Source organism: Passer montanus, unplaced genomic scaffold (genome assembly GCF_014805655.1).
Source record: "Passer montanus isolate IOZ18808 unplaced genomic scaffold, ASM1480565v1 scaffold31, whole genome shotgun sequence".
Classification (NCBI taxonomy): Eukaryota; Metazoa; Chordata; class Aves; order Passeriformes; family Passeridae; genus Passer; species Passer montanus.
The window spans coordinates 3158794-3182733 of NW_024367819.1; positions in this window are offsets into that span (position 1 = coordinate 3158794).

Consider the following 23940-nt stretch of genomic DNA (forward strand, 5'->3'; position numbering starts at 1 on the left):
AAAAATAATAAATCCAAAGAATGTGAAAAAATACAGGAAAAAACAATACTGAAAGGCATGAAATTAGATAGCGTATTGACAGGGGATTTTAATATCAGCTACATCAGAAAAAGGGAACAGTGATTTTTAGCTGCTCTAATCAATGCCATGAATTGGAGAAGCAATGAATCTTTTTTAAGCCTCAAAACTTCTGCTGCAAGTGCATTGTTGCCATAATTTTTTTAAAGTATCTCACCAGGATGCTGTTTATAAGATTAAGGTTCAGAAAAGAGCAATGAAAGTTATTGGGAATAAGAGAGAAAAATATCTGGAAGGAGAAAAACAAGAAACATACAACATGGAGAAGTGCTTGACTTAACTTTAACAAACTCATACATATATTAATTACCTGATTAATGATACAACAATACAATTAGCAGATGTAATTTAAATATTCAGATGTTTTAGCAGTTGAGAAATTGTTGCATGTAATCTATCTTTTAGCATAGTAGTGTGTGTCTGGGGGGAATTTATAGTTCCATTTTTTCCTTACAGGAATTGTGACTGTGGAAAGAACAATGTTCTAAGAGTTATTTGAAGCTTAATTTTATGCAATCATTCATTTTCTATTGTCATGTCATATTTTAGTTCATATCTTCTCTATAGTGAACTGCCTGTGAAATAACAGGTGGACTTTTCTTTGCAAGCCTTTTTTCATCTTAAAAATTCCTTTCCGAGAGAGATGAAAAATTATCTCAATTTGACAGGTGGAGAAATGGTACAAGACAAGGTAAAAATTGTTCAAAACATGCAGTGATTTTGAATCTTAATCTAAAATGACAAAGCTTAATTTTTTCAAGTAATTTACTATTTCAATTATATTTAGTAATTTTGAGCCACTTTTGTGATATTCATGGGTACTCAGTAAGCATTGTCAATAAATTCTGTATTTTGGTCATTTAATGAGATGTAACACGAAAATGATGGTCATTTGTGAAAGGCAGTCCTGGGAGAAAAGGTTGTTAACCATTGCACAGAAATTTTGAAAGAGAAGACAGCACCTATTTCTATGGGGTGAAGTGCAGCTGCTCACGGCTGTAATCCATTGTCTGTTTTGTGAGAGGTTTTTTTGCTGCATCCTTCCCACTGGAAATAAATACCTCGGTGTTCAGTCATTGGTTTGTTCCTTGAAGGTGCCCAGTTCTATGTATAGAACAAGAAAAATCTGCAGAGAATTGACTATTGAAACCTAAGAAGAATGGCCATTAGAATTGGACAGGCAATTTTAATTCAAGCCTTCTAAAATTTTGTGATCCTTGGGTTTGTGACCTTTTTCATACATATTCTAAAAATATTCAGGAAAATTATGCATTTCAAAACTTAGACAACTATTAGAACTGTGAAATATTCCTGAGATTGACAGATTAGTTTCCTGACTGGTGGGCAATACTGATGCTCACAGATCACAATTTTTAGTTTGAGGTCAGATCTTTTTTTGTTTAGGAGTACTGTTAACTATAGTCTGTTCCCACCATGTCTTACACTCATTTTTGCAAGAAGGCAGAAGAGCACAGAGAGCCTGGGAGGGCAGGACCATGTGCTCCTCTGGCAGCCTCAGCTGCACCAGCAAGCAGGCAGGTACTTTCTCCAGAGGAATGAGAAAGGTATGTCCCTGACGGATTGACAACTGTGCCTTAAAATTCAAATGAGTACAGCACCAGCAAGTTAGCTGTGAACAAGCAAAACAACAATAAAAAGGGTAAATAGCATTTCTTTACTGTAATTATGAAAATAGTTTCCTTTTTGCTACCTTAAAAATTAATAGTTAAGTATAATATGATGAGGTAAATAGCTACCATGAAAAGTTTCAACCTTCATGTATGAAGTTTAACAAAATTATAAGAATCTGAAAATGGATCCAAGTATTGGAAAATAACATGCAAGATTAAGTACAAGTGAGCTAATGTTTATAAGTTGAGCAATGATCCAGAGATAGATTCTGCCGATGAAGTTTAAAAATTACAGAGAATGATATATCTATTCCTTTTCAAGAAAAGAAAGAATAATCATAAAATTATTTGGGGTGGAAGTGATGTTAAAAATCATGTTTCAACCCCTCTGCCATGAGTAGAGACACCTTCCAGTAGATGAGATTGCTCAAATCCCATTGAACACTTCCAGGGATGGAGCATCTGGATCTTCTCTTGGCAGCCTGCCCCAGTGCCTCATCACCCTCACAGCAAAGAATTTCTTCCTAGTATCTAGTTTAAGCCTATTTTAACCTCTTCTCTTTCAGCTTTCTCCCTGTGCTATCACTACATGCACTTGTATATTTTGTAGGAAGTTCTATTTTGTATCAAGGCATATGTTGAGATTCAGTTACTGAGAGATGCCTCTGTCCAAATTAAGGAGCAAATAAGAGCATATGCCAAAGTCAGTACTACAATTTTTTTTTTAACAATGAATGTGAGGTAGAGAGGTAGAAAGAATAAAAAAGAGAGAAGAGAAAGAGATTAAGTACAAGATAGACAACACCTGTGAATCCAGTAGTGTCTTGATGGTCTTTCTTCATCCTGGACTTCTCAGTGGCGGGGATCCTGAGGTTGTTCAAAACTTTTCACCATTTATACATTTAGGCAAACAAAGGAATTAATACTCATTGGCTACACAGTTCTCCTATTCTATTGGTTAAATTATGTCTTTGCTTCTGGTAATAACTGGTCTACATGCTCAGTTTTTCTCTTCTTTGGTGGGTGTTTGTGGGTGGGTTGTGATGTTCCCCTCCCAGAATTATTACCTTGTATACAATCAAAGCTGATTCAGCACAGTTGCTAAATTGGTTTTCCTTGTGGTACATAAATTTTGTTTTCCTTGTGTCCAATATCAGTGATGTGTTCTTCTCCCACAGTTTTGCTCACCTCCCCCTAGGTATCAGAAAACACCTGGACAACAGTACCTCCTTCACCTTATCCCAAGTTCTCTCAGTGATGGCTTAACTTGCACTTAAGGTTCTGAGTATCCATGCAGGCATATTTGGGGGTGCTTTGTTGTTCATTGGTGGCAAATGCCATCTGTCCCATAATTTGGGGTGGTCTTTGTTTGACCAGTGGTATGTGTACAAGCAGTTACTTTACACAGTTTGCCATGGTGGGAATTTCTGCCTGGATGTGTTAACCAGGATGAGCTAACCAGATTTTGCCTCTGTGAGGCCTGGGGTTCACGCCATCCTGTTGCCCCATTCTGTTCTTATTTCATGGCAAAGTCCTTCTGTGGCCTGAAGAGCGTTTGAGACAGGTACCTGTGTTCTTTAACTCCTCACAGTATAAGACACTGTTTTGACCTTAAGAGTGAGTCTGTCACACAATTCTTACAACTCTTTTGTAATAGAGCAGTAACACATAAGGCCTTACAGAGAAATTCAGCATTGTTCAGTTATACCTTTCATAGTTTTCTAACACTTACAGATGTAATATTATTCTAAGTGTCATTAAGAGTCTGTTGCTGTTTCTAGGCCATGGAACATAAACTGGCTTTCCAGTTCTACATGCATCTGGAACTGCTTTGGGAATGCTTGTGGTACTCATCTCCATGATATATTGGAAAAAGTGTTTCAAAGACTAATCTTGATATTTGTCTGAATTTCTTCCCGGGGGCACATTGAATAACTAACTTGTACTTATCAGAAACATTCAAACTCTTGGCTTCTGTTTCCTAATGCAAAGCTTGTTTATTATGGACAAAGGGTTTCATTGTTGCCTACTTTTAATGGAAGTCTAGAGGAACTTGAAGGCATTAAGGAAATAACAGGTGGAGTTGTCTGTGTCAATGCTTGAGAAGTCCTATGATAGTTTAAGCATTGCAAGTTTGTTGTTTTTTTTTAAGTGTCACAGCATGTCACTGAAACCTAATTGTGTATACTGTATTCCCACATCTGCAATTATCTCATCTCACTAGCATGAAACTTCATTAATATAGAGTATCTCATGCTGTTGTGTTCTGAACAGCAAGCAGTGAGGGAGAGATTGCAGACAAGACCCTGAAGCCTTGAAGTTTGGTTCATTCATGGCAGTTTGTCAATTTCTCACCTAAAGGTTTTGTTCTGTTCATAGTGTGAGGTTATGACTGTCAAGAGAATTTCTATAAAATGAAATTTTACTTTCTTCTACATGTCTCTGGAGCTGAAGAAAGATCAAGCCTGGCATATTTATAGCTCTACATAAGAACATCTTTGGCCATCACTGTCAGCATATGTAAAACTTGCATGGAGCAGCATGGAAAGACTATTAAAAAATAAAGAAGTAGGCATACTGTAGACACAGTAACCAGCAAAACCCCTTAGTACACAGAACTATTCAGTGGTTTTCATTGTGCCTCTCTTAAAAAAATCTGAGTTTATGTTGAACCACGATGTCCATCCTATTTACTAGCATTCATTGCATGGCAAGTTGGAATTTTTTGAATACTTTGGCAATCGACAGAAGTTTTGAAATTTTGTGCCCATCAGAGCTCAAATATAATTATTTCACAGGGCTTACTCTTTGAATTGGTAAGAATTCTTATGAATTTATAAAAATACATAATCTTTGACCCACAGACCATATATTGCTTGCATAAACTAATATTGCTTGTCCATATGTGCCAGAAATAATCTCATAAGTTTTGCGTGAAATGGTCAGTGATCACAAATTCAAAAACATTGTTCTCCAGCACTGCAGCATTACATGCATGCATTTGTGCAACAGAATAGTATTCACTGGCTTCTTGTTTCTCCCACACAGAGCAATGTCAATCCTCCTAAAGCAGAGTTGTCTTATTTAATCTGTTAATCATAGCATTTGTCTTCTGAATTTTGGTATAATTTGATGATAATTAAAATCACCGTGTTACATTTTTCTTCTCCAAATTAGACTGATATACTAGGGAGAATGATTGCAATGAATTTTATCTTAAAATTTATCAAGGAGGGATGGGTAACATAATGCTTGACTGTGTGACTGCAAGATAATTCCTTGTTTTTCAGCTGTCAATTTTCCATGAAATTGAATTAAGATATTTCTTAGAACTAGCACAATTGTGGTGATATTACACTGACTTTTATTGCCTAGAAGCAATGCATTAGATATTTATCTGATTAGAGCAGTGGCCACCTTATTGATCACATCAGTATTATCCTTCTGTGAGAGCTGTATAAAAAATCACCATCTTACAGAAATCGCCTATTAGCTATGGAAATTATTAGTATGCTGGCCACTGGCTGGCAGAGTCAGACTATGCCCAAGTTAGTAAGGCTTCCTTTTATTCAGACTTGTTCTCCTTTGACTGTCAGAAAGTTCAAATAAGATACTTTTCACCAGATTCTTCAGAAACTCTGTCTTCTGTAAATTTGAATTACCCTCTTGATCTCATATAAGAGCATCTGACAGGCATAATAGAGATGCAACTCACAGTGTCACTTTTGATTATTTAAAGTTTAAATTGACTGATTCAAATATACTGTAAATAGTTGAGGACACCATTACTTACTGTTTTAGAAGTTTTAATGTAGTATATTCCTTAATTATATGTTTTTCAATATAAGCTTCATAATTTGATTTTTAAATAAATCTTTCTATAATAGTTTTTCTAAATAATCATTCAGGTGCATATAGAAAAGCATTCCTAACTAGTGCTATTCTCAGAATCTTGACTTTCAGGAGTCTTACATGACAAGTGAACACTACAAAAAATCCTAGAACATTATTTTGAGAGGAATCAAAGGAGAATACTTAAATAGTTGTTCTGTAATCCTTGCAGTTAGTGACTTGGACTAGAAACCATATTTCAGAGCAAGGGAGCATAGGTCAGAGGATGTTGAGCTGTCACTTATGGGCATAAATATTCACAAAATTGTGGTTTATTTTTAAACTTAGAAACATAACAACAGGTTTGTCCTTAATACTTCTCTATTCACAGAATTACTAAGATGAAAACTGCTGATGAAACAAAAAGATTTATGTTTTGTACTTGAAGTAAAAACAACATAAACTATAGCAATTAATCAAATTCATTCCACAAGCCATGTATCACATAGTCCAATTATTATATTGCAATCATAATACTTCCAACCAGTGCCCTAAAAATTCAATAATATTTGTATAAGCTTATCCTCTTTCCAAAGTAAACTAAACCAGAAATTTTAAAAGTATATAATGGATGGTAATTATTATTTTGCTAGATTGAGGTTACTTAAACAAATAAGCAAATAAACAACACCCCTTACAATTTAAGTAGGTAGGTTGGGTGAAAAGTGAGTTAGCAGTGTCACAGCAGATACTGCAATTATTCTCTCACCATGGTTTTTATTTGCTTTTATTTGAAGATGGAGATGTTAAGGTAGGGAACACAACATAAGCATAGGACAGTGAAGCAGCAGCAGGAAAAATGTGAAGGAAGATAATCTGTAAACAGCCACAGAATTGTGGAATTTTAGATCTATTTATTTTAATAAGTTCTTCCTATATTTTATAAAAAACATGTGTTACATGCTTCAGCAGAACTTTTATCTTATAATATGCTTCTGGAGGTTTTATGGTTTCCTTAAGGGACCTTTGGAGATTCAAACAGGGATAGTCAACAGTTTGGTCCTTCCCTTGTCAACTCTCAGTACAGCAGAATAAATTTAAGGATTTGCTGATTCCTTTTCAATGCAATGAGTTTTCTTTACCTGTAGACTATTTTGTGACACCCTGAGAGAAGCTCATAGGTCATACTTTCTTATTCCTACTTTTGTCAATATTCATCATTGTACAATCAATAATTTATCAGCTGCTTTCCTACAGCAACACAAAGTAAGTGACACAAAACCAGCTCAAGAACATCTGTGTTATTCATGGCTCCCTCAGTCACTCACTTTTATTGTGACATCTCAGCAGTGACTTTATTTATGCAGTTATCATGCTGCTACCATGTACCTTTGGCCCAAAGCTATGCTATAAGTCACTGGTGCCAATTTTGCACAATCCATTTTACTAAGTGGGTACATTATGTCCTGGGAGAACTGCATTTCAGTGATGAGTAACAAGGCAGAATCTTAAAGGAAAAAAATATCTTTTTGCTATTTTTGACAACAGTAGTTGTCAAACTTGTGCATCAATTATTATTGATCTCATTTTGGTGCTTTTATAGCAAGTGTTACCTTGCTGCATGAATGGTCTGAAATGAGATCAAATAAGAGTATTACTAGCATAGAAGAGCCATACCAACACTCCTTTCAGTAGGATCATGCATTGCTCTGGGAGAGAAAGGTACTCCCACAGTGATTAAAAATTATCCCAAACATTATTTCTTTCACCTAAGCAGATTTAGAAATGAGGGCTCCTCCTTTGGCTGAGCTTACTCTTGGGCTGTATTAGCAAGTATTCAGAGAGCCAAGAGAAGTCATTCTTCCCCTCTGGCATTTATAAGACTGTGTCTGGAGTACCGCACCTGCTTTTGAGCTCCACAGTACAGGATGGTCTGTGACATAGTCATGGAAGGCAGAGGGGAGAGCTAATTTCTATACAGATGTGAGAGGATACAGAAAAAACAGAATCAGCTTCCTCTTGGAGGTGCACAGTAGTAGCACATGAGGCAGCAAAGCCAACTTGGAGTTAGGAAGGGTTGGTTAGATATTAAGGAAAAAGGAATTGATCCTGAGTGTGGTCCAACACTGACCCAGGTTGTTCATACAGGCTGTTAAATCCTTGTCATGGACATATTCAAAACAAAACAATATAAAGTCCTAAATAACCTGACCTAAGTTGCACTGTTTTAGAGCAGGAGGCTGGTCTGGATGAACTTCTCAAGTAATTTTCAAAATGTAAGACTTAGATATCAATGACTCCATAAAAAACCCCAAACCACAGCCTAAAGGAATGCTTTACAATATGAAAGTGATAAAGAGAACACTACAGAATTTTATATCCAAATTGTCTAATCTGTGTAACAGATGCCAATATTTGGATCATAAGGGGAAATATAAAACCATTAAAATATATAAAAGTATATTACCATACATGTTTACCAAAATTTTGATTATTATCAAAGTAGCTAAGGAAATAATATCACATATTTAGGTCATCTTAAATGTGTACATTGTAATTGTGCTTGTCACTGCAGTACATTTACATTGTAATTGATACTCTTGGCTTAAGGTGCTCTGTGGCTGCTCTACTGGCATCGTATTTTATCTTATTTGTCAGCCACAGCTTGTTATATGTTATTACATGACATAAAGCTGTGCAACATAAAAAAGGGTGAAAAAAGGAAAGCAATCCACTATGACATAATTTCTGTAGTGCAAAACAATTTTTTATTCTAATTCAAGCCTCAGAAAAAAAATACATATTGGTTGTAAATTGTGACTTCTGTTAATGCAAATATATTACCTGCTAAAATTAAAATAAGACTTCAGTGATACTATTTGTATTTTGTTATAAACAGTTATTTCCTTGGGTTTTATTATATAAGGAGATTAGATGTCCTACATAAAGCATATTAAAAGTGCACTTCCAAAACTTGTTTCAAAAGCATAATTTTAATTACTGTGCAAGTTTCTTTCCCATCATGATGGCTACCATGATAGTACAAGATAAAAGTGTATGTTAAATCCTAAAACTAGCCGATCAAGTCACACTAATTTGAATGAAAATAAAGCCTGGAAAAATAATGAAATTGGAAACAGTTTCACTGAAGACAAAAAATGTCCTTTGAAGAAATATTTTCAGATTTTTCCTCTTATAATGTCCATGATTATATCATCTCCCATATGTTGATACATTTTTCATCACATGCACATTTTCAAATAGAATTGCAATTAATGTAATTTTTAAACTTACTTCTTGATAGACTATCCCCCATCTACTGCAGTGGTAAAGTTCATAGTTTTAGTTGCTACAGGATTTTAATTTTTTTCTGGAAAGATTGCATATATACCACTTCTAAAAATTTTGTGAATGCACATTATTTTAAGGACTATTGACAGAAACTTTAGTGCCTTTTCAAGTGTTGTGCTGATAGAATTATAGTGCTTTCATAGAGACTAGCTCTTATGTTTAAAAGATAATCCTTCTGGTAATATGAGAATGACTGTTTCTGTAATACACATAATGTGCAATCAATTGCTGGTTTACATACCCAGTTTCATATGTGTAAATTTCTTTCTTTAAATATAATTGCAGCAGAAGTCCAAAGGAGACTTAAATACTTGGATTAGCACAGACAATCTCAAACCACAATGACAAAGACTATCAGCAAGAGGAAAATGTCAATTGTCTTCTCTAGATGACTTCATAATGTATGCAATGTAAGTTACATGTATGAATGTTTAAATTGCTCTTCTATTCACAAATCAAGTATGGGTATAATAAAAGTTTGGTATCATTCTATATACGATTTTAAATTCAAAGATTTTTTTCTTAAGACTCAAAGTAGTTACATCAAATAAACAAGGTGATTGGCTAAGTAGAGAAGGTCTAAGAAGATCTGAGATTTGTCTTAGATAAGTTACAAGAATGATAATTTATGTTATAAATTTTGATAAGCTTGCAGTACTTACTCTCTGTTAAACTTTCATGTATACCTTTATAACCAATAGATGAGAAATTGAATCCTTTTATGGCAATCCAGTCTTTACCAATTGTATTTTCCATAATGAAATTGTGTACTTTGATTTAAGTATAATTCAATGAGAATATCTGGGGCATTAAAACCCAAGCCATTGAGTTGCCCTGATATATTTGTAGTGTCTACTGTATTCTTAATGTGAAATGTCCCATACAAGATAGGGTCTAAGAAGCCTGGCACAAGTTTTTATTTTGTATTTTTGAAATAAATTATATTCATGAAACAAGCTGGAAAATCTACTCTATAATTTTTTCCTACATTATTTTTCTATAATGAAAATGTTTGATTACTTTTCTATAGCAAAAATGCACCTTAAAGGCAGGAAAGCTTTCCTCTCATTTGTCATTTAGCTTTCTCTTTGTTCTCTTGGAAACTAGAAGTCTCTCTCTGTCATTTCTTCCTTCAATTTTTGAATGATTCATTATAATAAAGATTAAAATACAGTGAAGGAAAAAATTATGTCTAATTTTTTATTCATTGAAGGTTTTATCTTCTAATTTATGTCCTGAGTTTTCCAGCTGGAATTTCAGCATATAAACTTGAATTTAGTAAACTCTGTTTCCTCCAATCTTGTGTCCCCTTACCTGGAAGAGCTTGAGAGACATGGCTCACTCCTGATCAAGTTTGGGTAAAGTCTAGCACTCATTGACTCAGCAGATATTCCACTCTCTTATTTAAGAATGCCCATCCAGGCAGACCAAAAAATTCCTTGTATAGCTTTTGAGGCAAGATATCCATGTTGCTCTGCTCTTCCACTACAGGACTTTCTAATCATTTGCAGTGGCACAATTACAGTACAATTCCTCTTCTTTTAAGATTTAGCTTTCAAAGAATCATCATTCTGGAATGATCCTATTAAGTGATTTAAAAAAGAGGATAATGTTGCTTGTAAAAATGCTAGTGGGGAAAACTAAGGCATCCCTAAAAATAATGTCAGAGATGAGAGGAATTTACAAGACTGATTCTAAAAGTTATGATTATTGTTGTAAGACAATATGGTCTACTGAAATTATAATTAAGGAAAAAAACAGCAATAAAAATAAGGCAGATCACCTCAGCTGGCTGCCACGTGCCCACTCAGCTGCTATCTCACTCCTCCTCCTAAATGGGATAGGAACACAAAAGATTTAAAAAAACTCATGGATCAGAAAGAAAAGCAGTAAAATGAATGAAAGTAAAGGAAGCAAGAAACAAAGCAGAGCAAAATTATTTTTTCTCTTATTTTCCACCAGCAGGCAGAGTCCAGCTACTTCCTAAAAACCAGGGATTGAGTATGTATTATAGTTAATTTGGAAAACAAATATCTCTACAACAAATGCCCCCTCCAGACCTTCCTCTTTTCTCTCAGCTTCTATTGATGAACATTACATCATATGGTATGGAATATCCCAGGAAAAGAACTGCTTTCTACCGCTTTCTACCTGCCAATGCAGACAGCTCTACTAAGGCTAATATGGTGCCCATTGACTCCATTCCAAACACAATCAATACAGAACATTTTGGTATTTGGTGGTTATTCATTGTTTGTAGAGAAAATGAGAGTGAGTCTAATACACCAGGATGTCAGCTTATGTATCAGTCACTTTTACAAGTTCATAGTTTGTGTAGGCAAATGCAATCTTTCTTCATGTCTGTCCATTGAGTGCTGATACCATATAATTTTATAATCAGTTTTATTTTATCATATTATTCTTCTGCTCTGTGCATCCATTTTTTGTTTTGCTTTCTTAATTCTGTAAAATAGTACAAGCTTATCACTGTCACTCTGAGGTTGATTAGTTCATCTTCCACCCTTTCTGACATCTCTAATTTATTATCACAAACATTGGTGCAGACCATCAGTCTTTGCTGGCGGCTTCCTTCATGCTCCTTATTTAAGCTCAACTAGGGGTTTTTTACTGTTTCCCATAATTGTGCCTGAAAAAAGAAAGTAGATCGAAAAGCTTCCTTCATGCTCCTCATTTAAGCTCAACTAGGGTTTTTTTTACTGTTTCCCATAATTGTGCCTGAAAAAAGAAAGTAGATTGAAATGTTTTTCTCTTCAAAAGTCTCCTTAAGTTTTTCTTGTCTTGTGTTGCATATTCGAAGTTGCTAATAGCCTACATTTCTGTGCTCTTCTCTACTACAATTCTTCCTGTAGTTTCATTGTTTCAATTTCCTTTAAGACAATTCTCACTGTTTGTGCAGCATGAAGCTCAATGGAGTGAGGGTCTCTGAACAGGTCCATATGTTATCCTGATATTGTACTGATAAATGAAAACCCACATTATTCACAACCAGTGTGGTGATGAGTTGGCTTTTTATTCCTGTTTAACTAGCTGTGACTAATTATTAGGTGCTTTAGACAGTTTTAAAATAATGGATTTATAAATTGAATGAAAGGCAGTTTTTGCTATAATGATGAATGTTTACAGATTCGTATACTAGAAATTAATAAAAATAATAAAGACAGTTATAAGTATTTAGCGGTTTTGTATTCAACTGAAATCAGCGGTAAGGAAGACTTTTTAAATAATAAATCATTCAATGTAAATTTGTTCCTGCTTGTTTTGGTAGAGCTTGCTTCTACTGTTGCACGGGGTTGTTCATACACAATATATTATTTCATAGTGTAGTGTATGAGCAAGTAAGGAAGAGAAGTTTGAAGTGGTGGTTATTTGGAATGTTTATTTTTGATAGTAAAATCTTGCAAATTGGCTTTTCTGTCAAGAGTTAAAATCTGCTGTTAACAACGCATTCTTTCCACTGCTCATATACTGAGAGAATTTAGTCAGTTTACATATTTTATAAACTGAAGGAAAAATAAATAAAAGGAAAAAAGAAAATAAAGTCAGGAAGCAGTCCATGTTTCTAAAGGCATTGCCAAAGGGTTTGCAGCCTGAAGACAGTTTTAAAAAAAACAAACTAACAAGCCAAAGCAAGTAACAAGCAAACAACAAACTTATACTGAGACATTTTAATCTCAGTATAACATAGCCATCATCAGCCTGAGGAGTGCTGAGTGAGAGATTAAGTATGTTTACTAGCTTGAGCTCTAATTAAAAAACTGTGTGACAAAAGAAATTAAGGAAAACATTTCTTATAAAAAAATTCTCGAAATTAAATCCTAGCTGCTGACAGAACTTGGACTAAGAATAAAGCTGAGAAGTTATATTTTATTCAATGTCGAAGACAGGCAGATAGCAGTGTTCCAGTCTGTGGCAGATGCATAAAATCTATTCATTTAAATGAAAATACATATATAAATTTTCTCTTATACCCTACTTACCTCCAGCAGACAGGTATTTGTATTTTTTGAAAACAAGTATTTTTTTAAGAATTACCTTTATGCACAGAAATAGTCATATTTGTTGTTGAAGGAATTGAAAAGGCAATTGAAGGCTTTCAGATTATCAGCATTGTAATGAGTTGAAATCCTGTCTTTCACTAATACGTTAGAATAATTAGTCTGATTTCTTAAAATTTCCCAACTTAAAAACATGCCAGTGAAATATTCAGAAGTGAGTTGAGAGGAAGATGAAGGTCTAAGTTCTTAGAGAAAGAATAATGATTTTAGGGGCACAGACATCAGCTTTCCTTGTGTTTATTTCCCCCTGCAAGGGTATGATTAGGTTATGTCTGCCTTGATTTTAGTTTGACATTTGCAAGAGTCATTCTAGCCCATTGCAAAAATTGTTACAATGACAAAAATGGCATGGTATCATATACTATGTCATGTGTGCAGGTGGTAAATTCTAATGGGAAAGTTGCATGAAGTACTTGCATCATGTTTTTAAATCTCATTTGAATGAGCATTTTAACTTTCCCCCCCTCAAATTCTACCTATTTACTTATTTTTCAAAGACATGATTTATAAGCATAAAACATCCTGTAATCTGTTTTAGGAATGTTCCAGTCTTTTTGAGTCTTTATTTCCTTCAGCAACTTTCTCTTACTTTTGGAGAGTTTTCCTCTTTCTATATAACATTGGTCTTTCCTAGTTTCAAGTAGGTGCACCAGTGGTGGTGTACTTTTTCCTTAATGTCCATTAGTTTCTACTTTCCTCAAATTCCATCATTACAGTCCTTCTAATAGAGACAAAGTTAACAGGTTAACTCCATAGTTTATATGAAAAGACTTGATTTTCTTTTAGTTCATAAGCAATGAATTTACAATTTTTCTTTGTCTCTTCATGTTTATATGGTAAATTTGCATTAATATTATTAAACATGTTGTAAATTACATATAAAGAATAGAATCACAAAAAAACCCTCTAAAATTATTGAGTCCAAATGTTAACCTAGCACTGCTCTGTTCACCACTAAACTACGCTCCCAAGTGCCATATCCACACCCCTTTTGGACACTTCCAGGGATGGTGACTCAACCACTTCTCTGGTCAGCCTGTTCCAATACCTGAAAAACTTTTCCATGAAGAAATTTTTCCAAATATCCAATCAAAACCTCCCTTGGTGCAACCTAAGGCCATTTCCTCTCGTCCTATCACTTGTTACTTGTGAGAAAAGATCGACCTCTTGCCTTGCTACAGCCTCGTTTCAGATAGTTGTGGCAGGCAATAAGGTCCCTCCTGAGCTTCATTTTTCTCCAGACTGAATAACTCCAGATCACTCAGCTGCTACTCCTGAGACCTCTGCTCTAGACACCTCTTTGTGCTGGTGAAAACACAGAATATTGATTGAAAAACTCATTGATATTGGTGTTATTAGATGAGGCAAAAATTAGAATGGTAATTTTAACTAAATGTGATTGAATATAAGCCTATATTTGGGTTCATTTCAGAGGAGAACTTAACTACTTAATGAGAATTTTTGCTTCTCTTAGATACCTTGGACAATATTTAATATTTTAGACATCACCTAGAGAGATTACTCAAAGAGTGGGTGAAAATACTCTGTTTAACAAATAAGATTGTCAACTGTTCTATATTGATTTTATTATGTCATTTTAAATATCACAATATTGTTACATTTTAGGCAAAGATGTAGAGGAGAACATATGCACCTTAGGTCTAACTGGCAACACAATTTTAGACTAAGCTCATTAATTAATATTTTTAAATATATTCAGTCATTTTCAAAGCACCTATTGTTCTTAGGAAAAAAAAAATGGAGTATATGACTCCAGTGATTCCATATTCTGGAAAGAAATAGAAATGTGAATACAGGAAGAACAAGGAATGTGCCTGCAACATTTTTCAGAACTTCAGCTTGTCTTGAAGGAGAGAGGAATAAAATTATTAAGGACAGAGCAAGTCATTAATACTTTCATTATTAATGAAATTAATAGTCATTATTTTGGAGACTGGAAAGATCGGGATTGGATAGATTTTCTGAGTATTCTTTGTGTCTTCTGAGTCTTTGTGTTGGTTTTGCACAGCCTGGTTTTTGGTAGGGGGCCCACAGAGGTGGCTCCTGTGAGAAGTGGCTGGAAGCTTCCACCATGTCCAGCAGAGCCAGTCCTTGATGGCTCTGAAGATGGACAGGCTGCTGGTCAGGGCTGGGCCAGTTATAGAGGCTGGTCACACCTCTGTGATAACAAATTTAAGGAGAAAATCAAAACAAAGTGTGGCACACAGTTTCAATTTCTTCCAGAGAAGAGGAGGAGGTGAGAACATGTGAGGCAAACCACATGGAGACACCAAGGTCAGTGGAGAAGGAGGGGCAGGAGGTGCTCCAGGGACCAGGGCCAAGATTCCTCCACAGGCCAGGGTGAGACCATGGTGAAGCAGCTGTGCCCCTGCAGCCCACAGGGATCCATGGGGGATGCAGAGATCCATCTGCAGCCTGTGGGGAGGTGGCCATGCAGGAGTGGGTGGATATCGGGAGGAGGCTGTGATCCAGTGGGAGACCCATGGAGAGAGGGGGCCCTGCTTCCAGCATGGAGCAGCCTGGCCTTGAAGGACTGCACACTGTGGAAAAAGAGAGACCCATGTCACAGCAGTTTTGGGAGGTCTGTGTGCCCATGGGAGGGACTCACGTTTGCAGCAGTGCGGTCGGGCTGCTGCTCCTGAGTGGAACCATGTGGGAGAAAAACTGTCTCCTGTGGGAGGATCCCGCAGTCTCAGGGGAAGGACTCCTCTCCCTGGGCAGCAGAGGAAAACCTCAGGTGATGAACTGACCAAAACCCTCATGCCCTGTCTTCCTGCCCTGTTGGTGTGAAGGAGGGAGGGGTTGGGAATAAAAAGGTGTTTTAAGGGTTTATTTTACTTCTCATTATCCTCCTCTGATTTTTTAGCAATAAATTCACATTGTACCTTTAAGTTGGGCCTGTTTTGCCCTTACAGTGTCTTCTCCTGGTCCTTATCTCAACTCATGAACTCTTTGTTAAATTTTTCTTCCTCTGCCCAGCTGTGGCAGGGGAGGGTGAGTGAGCGACTTCTTGGCTGCCTGGTGTTTGGCCAGTGTCAAACCATGACAGTTTTACTTTGAGTTATGCAGACATTCAGGCTTCGTACACAAGTTCCTTTTTAACAATGTGGTGGAAAGCTGTTTGTTTTTCATCATCCCAAATGTTTTATAGCTTGTGGAGGATATTTAAAGGTTGTCTGGAGTGCCAAACATAGTTTTTAATCCTAATTTCTTTGTTTGAAGAGTATAATCAATGGCACAATTTCCTTAAAGTCCATACTTCATCAGCCAATATCTACTTTCAAAAACACCTCAGAAATGAACTTAAAGATCGTTCATTTGAAAGATCAGGTTATTTCACACACAGAAAACTACTGGTGACTTCATAATTTTGCCAACTGACATCTAATCCATATTACTGTTATTTTCTTTATAAGTAGCTGATAGCTGATACTGAGGCTGAACTGATAAGGAGTAATAGATATTAGTAATACATTTGAGAATTTACATCTATTCAAACTGAATTAATGTCACAGCGCTTCTTTATTTTCTACTATGACATTCAAGTTTTGAAGAGCCAGTGTAGCTTGGATACATGACCAAATGTGGAAAAGATGTAAAATGTTAATATCCCATGGCAGAAATAAAACTTTTCCTTCCCACTTAAATATTACCACCTAGCATTTTATGAAATATAATAGCCTATGGTGCCCAGGTGGCTTCCTCCCCTGGTATCTTGATTAAATATTTATTTTGTTTAAGAGTCAACATAGGACAGAAAAAAACTCAGAAAATGCATTTTTAAACATTCTCTAAAGGTTCATATTAAAAAGGAATTTTAAACAGAACTCTGTAAAATGCAATTTATTTGCATTAGAAAAATATTTCACATCATGTTTCTTAAAAATTTAGACAGTTGCACAAGATTAGGTTTTGAATTATTCATTTACAGATATTTGCTATGTAAAGACATAGAGGGGAAAAAAACACCCAAAAAAGAACCACCCAAAAAAACCACCCAAAAAACCCCCAGATCCTGTTTCAGATATCTTAAATGCCAATTAGCAGTTACAAATAAATTACATCAAGCATGGCCACATGAGTTCATCATAATCCCATGAGAGAAAATAATTCTATTCATTTAGGACAGAGGCTCTAAGCAATCTGATGTTGAAAATGTCCCTAGTCATTGCATGGGCATAGGACTCCATGATCTTTAAAGGTTCCTTCCAGCCCAAAATATTTTATAATTCTATGCTCTGAAATTTATTATTAAAAAAAGAATTACTTGCAAGTTTTAGGGAAAGAATTTGTGTGAAGAAAGTCTGAAAAAATTGAATATTATTGCAAAATTGCAGCAGTATTTAGATTAATCTACAATAGCAGATTTTTGCTGATTTATTTCCAGAATGAGATGGTGTTTAAAAATTTTAAGGAATTTCAAAGAATGGAAGAAATTAAATATCTACCTTTATTTAAATGGGAAATATGGATATAAGTAAGACTTGTCAAAAGGTAGACAAGTTGTCTAGAAGTTGTGGCTATGCCATAAGAGAAAACCTGTTCTTTCACTGGAGGATTTGCTCAATAACTACTATCAAAATGCAGTCTTTCTTACTACTGTGGCAAAATAAAAGACCAGCTATAATCTGAAGGCTTCATTTATTACAGGTTATCATGTGACCTGATCTATTTTCTGGAATGACCAGAAGGCAAGATTTCCTTTTGCATCATTTTTGTTTGTACTGCTGTGATAAATAAGGAAGTGTGGTAGGAATCCCAGTGAAATAACCAGATTTTTTTTCCCCACAAGCCTTAGAAGGATGGTTTGATAGTAAGATATATTTCCAGCATTGCACCACTGTCAGTCTTATGTAAAGATTGTTAGTTTCCAAAGAATGTATGAATGGACCTAAACCTCATGAGATTAGACATATAAGACAATCTTGTTAACCTTAATATTTTATTTTTTTAGCTTAAATTTCTGTTCCATTTTAAGATTATAAAAATTGGTAAAATTCTGTTTGATCTACTTCTTTAAGAATCTGATTCATTATAGATAGTAAAAAAACCCCACTCCAACATGATTCAAAACAGAACAGGAGATTAAAATATCCATCATGAACCCATGAGGGAAGGCATTTCCTGTGAAATAGACATGATAAAGCTTGGGAATATGCCTCAGGTGGGCACTATGTTGTCAGCACAGACTGTTTTGCCCATAGAGAAAAAAAAATCTCACTTTTTTTTTTTTTTTTTTTTTTTTTTTTAGCTGTATCACTGGTCTTGCCAGTAAACAAAAAAAGAAACAATGCAACAAAGCCCCCCAAACAAATGAACAAATGAACAGAAGCAAAAACATAATCAAAGTTCACTCTCAGAGAAATGTTCCTGTTCAATCCTGGCTCCGAAGCTGAGGTGAATCAAACCAGTAGGCACCTTCCAAGAATGATAGATCTTAGGGGTTTGCTTAACCAGCAAAAAAATTGCGATTAATAAAATGGAGTTGCTCTGTGAGCACTTTTTAATGTCTGAAGACTGGTAAAACTGCTGAGTTTAAGAAAATAAAAAAAATTATTTATTTTTGACAAGTTAACATGAACTTTTATGGTCCAGTGCTATGCTTTGAAATATATTTGCCAACAAGTCACTGTCACTTATTTCTCTTGCTGTTTTGAAAGTCCTGCTTTTAAAGATTTATTCCTAGTGCAATTCATGTTTGTTCCAGTCTGGTGTATACATGTACAAAGTGTTGAGAAAAAAAAAAGTGGTTTTTGAAAAACATCCAGAATCACACTTTCCAGAACAAAAAAGACTTGTTTAGAGATAATTAAGCTACCAAGAAAAAGATGCAAGAATTTTAACTATACACCTGACTTAAACTGGATTTTGTTTATTTCTTCTTTTATAGTAATTTCTTCCATGTTCTTATTCATAGTGGATGCAATAATTCTTTTAAAATTTATTATAAAGAAAGTCCTTTCTCTTTTAAATTTAATGCTTATTGTGTATTAAAATGTGCAAATAGATTTCATGGATATAGATGTTTCTATTTTAATATCCTGGCATAATTTTTTTAATGACCTTTGCAAACCATTTTTTATGGTCTTTGCTGTAGACAATTTCATTGAAGAGTTTCCTTAGTTGTGAGAGTTTCCAGAATTATAGTTGTCTTTCTGTAAATGCAAATTTCAAAAACAATCTAAAAAGGAAGAAAAAGCCACAGAAAAAGAATTGAGGATAATTTATAATCTAGTAGAATTACTGTTGCCATAGTACACAAACCTTTTTATGTTTGGAGGTTTTTTTGGTTTGGTCTGGTAGGGTTTTTTTTGGTGTTTTTGGTTTTGTTTTAGTTTTTTTTGGGTTTTTTTTTGTAAAGATGCAGACACTGAAATTGTGATAAACATGAAAATGCTTATGGAATTAATCTTGTGTGACAAAAGCAACTGGGACCATAAAAAAGACAGTATTTTTATTTGAGAAAGAACTACTTCAAGAATCAATTTGTAGTACAAAGGATAGAATATCCAAGTGGTTTTTCTCTTCTGTCAGACAGTAAAAGAAAAAAGAGAACAAGATCAAAACAAGGAGATCTTCAGTGTTGAAACAGGCAAGCAACCAGAAAGAGAATTTGGTAAATGAAACCATTTATACTAAAAGTCTATGCTGAAGCATTGGTTACTACTGAGATTTAACTAACACCTCAGTACTGGGAGAAGAACCAATTATACAAGCACAGAGATTTAACTAGGGAGGCTGAATCCTCAACTACCTCAAACTTTTAAAAAGATACTCGTTTACAGACAGAAAGAGATTTTTGCTTTCCTTGTATGTTTTCAAAAAAGGAGCCAAACCACTGAAAATAATTCCCAGAAAGATCGGACATTAATTTTATTTTGGGTTGCCATGCAAATTTTAGGAGGGTTTCCAAATGTATTTCAGCATGCTAAACACCTTAAGGAAGGTTGTTCCCCCCACACCTTTTCTGTACTTGTTATGGCTGTTTCATATTTGTGACGTAGTTGTGAGCTGATCTTTCTCTATCTGTAGACCCAGGAAAACCAGAAAACATGAAAAGTCTTCCAATGTAAAGTCATAAATAAGTCTTCCTTATTTTTTAACACATTCAAAATTACCTTCAAATTTTCCACAAATGTTTCTTATCCGATTATATTGCTAGACGATGCTGATTGTTTAAATGTTTCCTCTTTATTGGACTATGGTATACTACTTGATCAATAAAAAGAAGATTATTGATTGCTTTGTATTTACTATTTTAATCAGTAAAGCTTATTAAAATTCTTATTTTACAGCCTTTTGTTAATTCTAAAATGCACATGATTTTAAATTCAGGCAAAGCTAATTTGTAGCACGAGTACTTTCTTGAGTTTCTAAATTAACTTCATCCTCAAATCTCTGCATTGATTGTCTACAGATATGACATCAAATTAAACGTTGTTCAGTAGTCATCAAATTCTTTAGTCATAAAAATTGAGTTTGTCTCTTAGACCTACTCCTGCCATACACTAGAATTCCCTCAGTTGCTCCCAAAGACAAGCAAGTGTTGAATGTCTGACACTTCTAGAACAAGAACTAGAAGTTCTTGAGAAGCTGAGATTTCTTCAGTTTTCCATCTGTGAAGTCAATGGTTCTGAGTTCTGCAGGCTTGTGTTTAAATCCAGATGATGGGGTTTGATCTCTGTTATCAGCTACTGCCCTTCCATTGCTATAACCTGGTACATAGGAAAAAGAAGCTGGATTAAAGCACAGCCACACAAAACTAGCACAAGGAACAGCTTCAAACCCATCATATCCAAGAAATAGTGCTCACATGCACCTTTTGAATGTGACAGTGATCCAATTTTGTATGTGGTTTATGACCACATTCGTGGTTCAATAGAGCAGCTATTTAGATGGGAAAGAGTCTGGAGGTGGAAAAGGTGAAGACTCATATTTTTTCCTCACAACATGCTCCTAGAAAAAGAAGTGTTTTTATGGATTTTTCTAATAGCATGGTAACTCCAGCCCTATTTGTGTGGTTATCTCCTCAGAAAAGTTGTTGCTGTCTGCAATTAATAGTTTAAACCCAGATATAATTAAAAATCTTGATTAACCAACAGCAGGTCTGCTTAAGTCATGTTTTGATCTGACTTGTTGACCAGAAGCAAAACATTGGTTTTCAATGTGAATCCCCAATATCTTAGATTTTATAGTGTCTCATTGAAGAGGCATTTTTTTCCTGTCTGTATTCCCAAAGAGTCTAATTTCTTGGCCAGCCTGTATCTTTCAGAAAGTCGTAAATTAATGTGTAAATACTGAGTTAACAATGCTCAGTATCATGATCACAGAAGCCCACGAGACTAGAGAAAAAAACATTTTGAATAACTGTATCTAGAGAATTCTGATTGAGACAAAAATCTATATATGAATAATATAATATGATTTGGTATTTGGTATAAGTGTAGTAATCCAGAGTTATTTGGGACATCTGGATGCTTAGCACAACAGGCAATAAAATTAGCAGCTTCCTAACAAGCAAATTTTTAAATACTCATAGTAAAAAGTGTATTTCCACAAAATATACATCAACAAAGCACAACTTTGAGATTTATGTGCTTTGTTCCCTGAAAACTACTGTCTGTCTCTATTTAGAGCTAAAAATGTCTGTTCACCTTGTAAGGTGTTATAAAAGTCCCTACTGCTTTTCTAAGTAAATTATTTCTGTGTAGCCTGAAGCTGCTAACAGTACCTGAAGAATTAATAATGGTTTTGGCACAGGTCAGCATGTATCCTGCCAGTTCTCTCTCCCACTGAGCACACACACTGATACAGGACTTGTGACTTCAGTGGGGTTTATTACACTTGCTTATGGTGAAGATGGTGGAAATTTTAAGTGCCTAGAGAAACAGGAGACCACTAAAAAAGATGTCGCTAAATAGAACAACAGAAGGAATGGAGATTTTTTGGACTCCATCAAAAAGCCCTTGGAAGAGTTGGGTTATCACATCCTCCCTCAGTGCTCCACTGGGGAATTTTCATTTCTTCCTGTGAGAACCTGGTAAAATTAACTGATTTTACCTTCCTGAAATTTTAGACAGGAGTTTGAAAAATCAAAATAACAAAATCTGATGTTAATTAATAGATGTCATTTGGTTAGCTGCTGGTTTGTTAGTGTATTGAATACTTATCTTTCTAGTAGGTTTGAAAAGCCAAGTGGTGTTCCAGTACACTTAATGGGGCCAGGAAGCTTGTGTTTTCTTCAGGCTTCCTTGTATGGGTTTTTGAAGCTGCTTTGGAGACCAGATTTAAAAGTTTTAGGAAAATTTGATTTATAAGGCTGAGCACTTTCTGATTATGATTGGTTTTACTTTTTTTCCTGCTGTGAAAATGAGGCCAGAGCAGGGTCCCATTATAGAAGTCGGTAAGCAAACATATAATAAAATGCTAATCCCTGTCATAGAGACTGCACAATCTAAAAAATAGCCTGACATTTCAACCATGCTAATATAAGATATATAAGTGGAATTTTATTCTCATTACAAAAGAGATAGTTAAGCCCTAAGAAATGCATGACTATGAAAACAACTTGCCTTACAAATGAATATATTTTAAATTATATTTTAATAAAGTGGGATAATTTTGAAGCGATGGATGTTGTGTTATAGCAAGACATCAAATTTTTTAATTTAAGAACTAAATTTTTTGAAAATATTATATTTTAGGGAACATAATAGAAAATTTTATGGAAACAACCAGATATTTTCCATAGAAAAACATGCTAAAATTCTCCTTTTGGGGAGATCTTACATAAACTTGGCACTAGATTTTCACTCATTAGTTAAATTACAGTATTGCTAGTTCTAAAGATCAATTTAAATCCCATAGACACACCATGAAGAGTTTGATCACTACGTTCATTTCTGCTCTATCCAAGCTGAAATAATTAATTTTATTTTACAAAAGCTATTCTGACTCGGTTTAGACATGTCACGCTAAGTTCAGTGATGCTACCAGAGTACCTACGGACTGTCCAAGCTGCCAAGAACGATCAAGTGAAGGGAAGTGGATTACATGGAAGTGCTGCTCGCCCTCCGCGGTGTGCGCTGACAGCAGATGGTGCTCTGCCTTTAACTTAAGGAGCATCGCAGCTCCCCCATCACATCTGCCTGTGTATGAAAGTTTGGGTCACACTTCATCTGCCTTCCTTGGTAGGAGGGCACGTGAAACCTGAAACGTATTTTTTGTTGTGTTTTGTTTTGTTTTAACCGGTATGGATTCACATAAATATGTGTTTTTATATATGGTACATGACATGACATTTCTGGGGTTTTTTTAGTTTAGAAGTTCTTGTGGGAGTTGTCCGCTTTGTGAGGCTTTACAGAGCTAGGTGGTTAATGTTCCAGTTAGAATTAATCTTCTCAGATATGACACTCTTCCTACAGAGGAGAAATCTCCTGGTTATTTATGTAATGCTTTAAAGCCTGAGGTGGATAAGGCATATGGAGCTGCCTACAGTGGAGAACAGTTCACATCTGTGACAGGTTTTACTTTGGTCATGATTGCTGTTTTTAAGTTCCTTGAATGCACTTTTTTTTAAATGCATTTATTTATTTATTTTTATGCCAGATATATTGAAGGGCAAGCCAGGCACAGCCATATCATTTAATTTTCCTGGGGAAGTTTTGGGCTTTCGTCCTCAAACAAGTTGAACTCCTGCTCCAGCTGTACAGTTTAATTAAGCGATAGATCTATAGATTGTGGTGAGGTGTTGCAGTTCTCTATGTAGAACTGAAGCTGAATTTAAATGTCTTTGACAGAAATAGTCCAAGCAAGCAGTAAATTACAACAAATTATCACATTCCTAGAGGATCTGGTGAAGATATCACAGTGAATAGTTTGTTATATGAAATATAAACCAATTAATTTAACTTGTCTCAAGGAAGGGCTAACAGGCTAATCAAATGTACAGA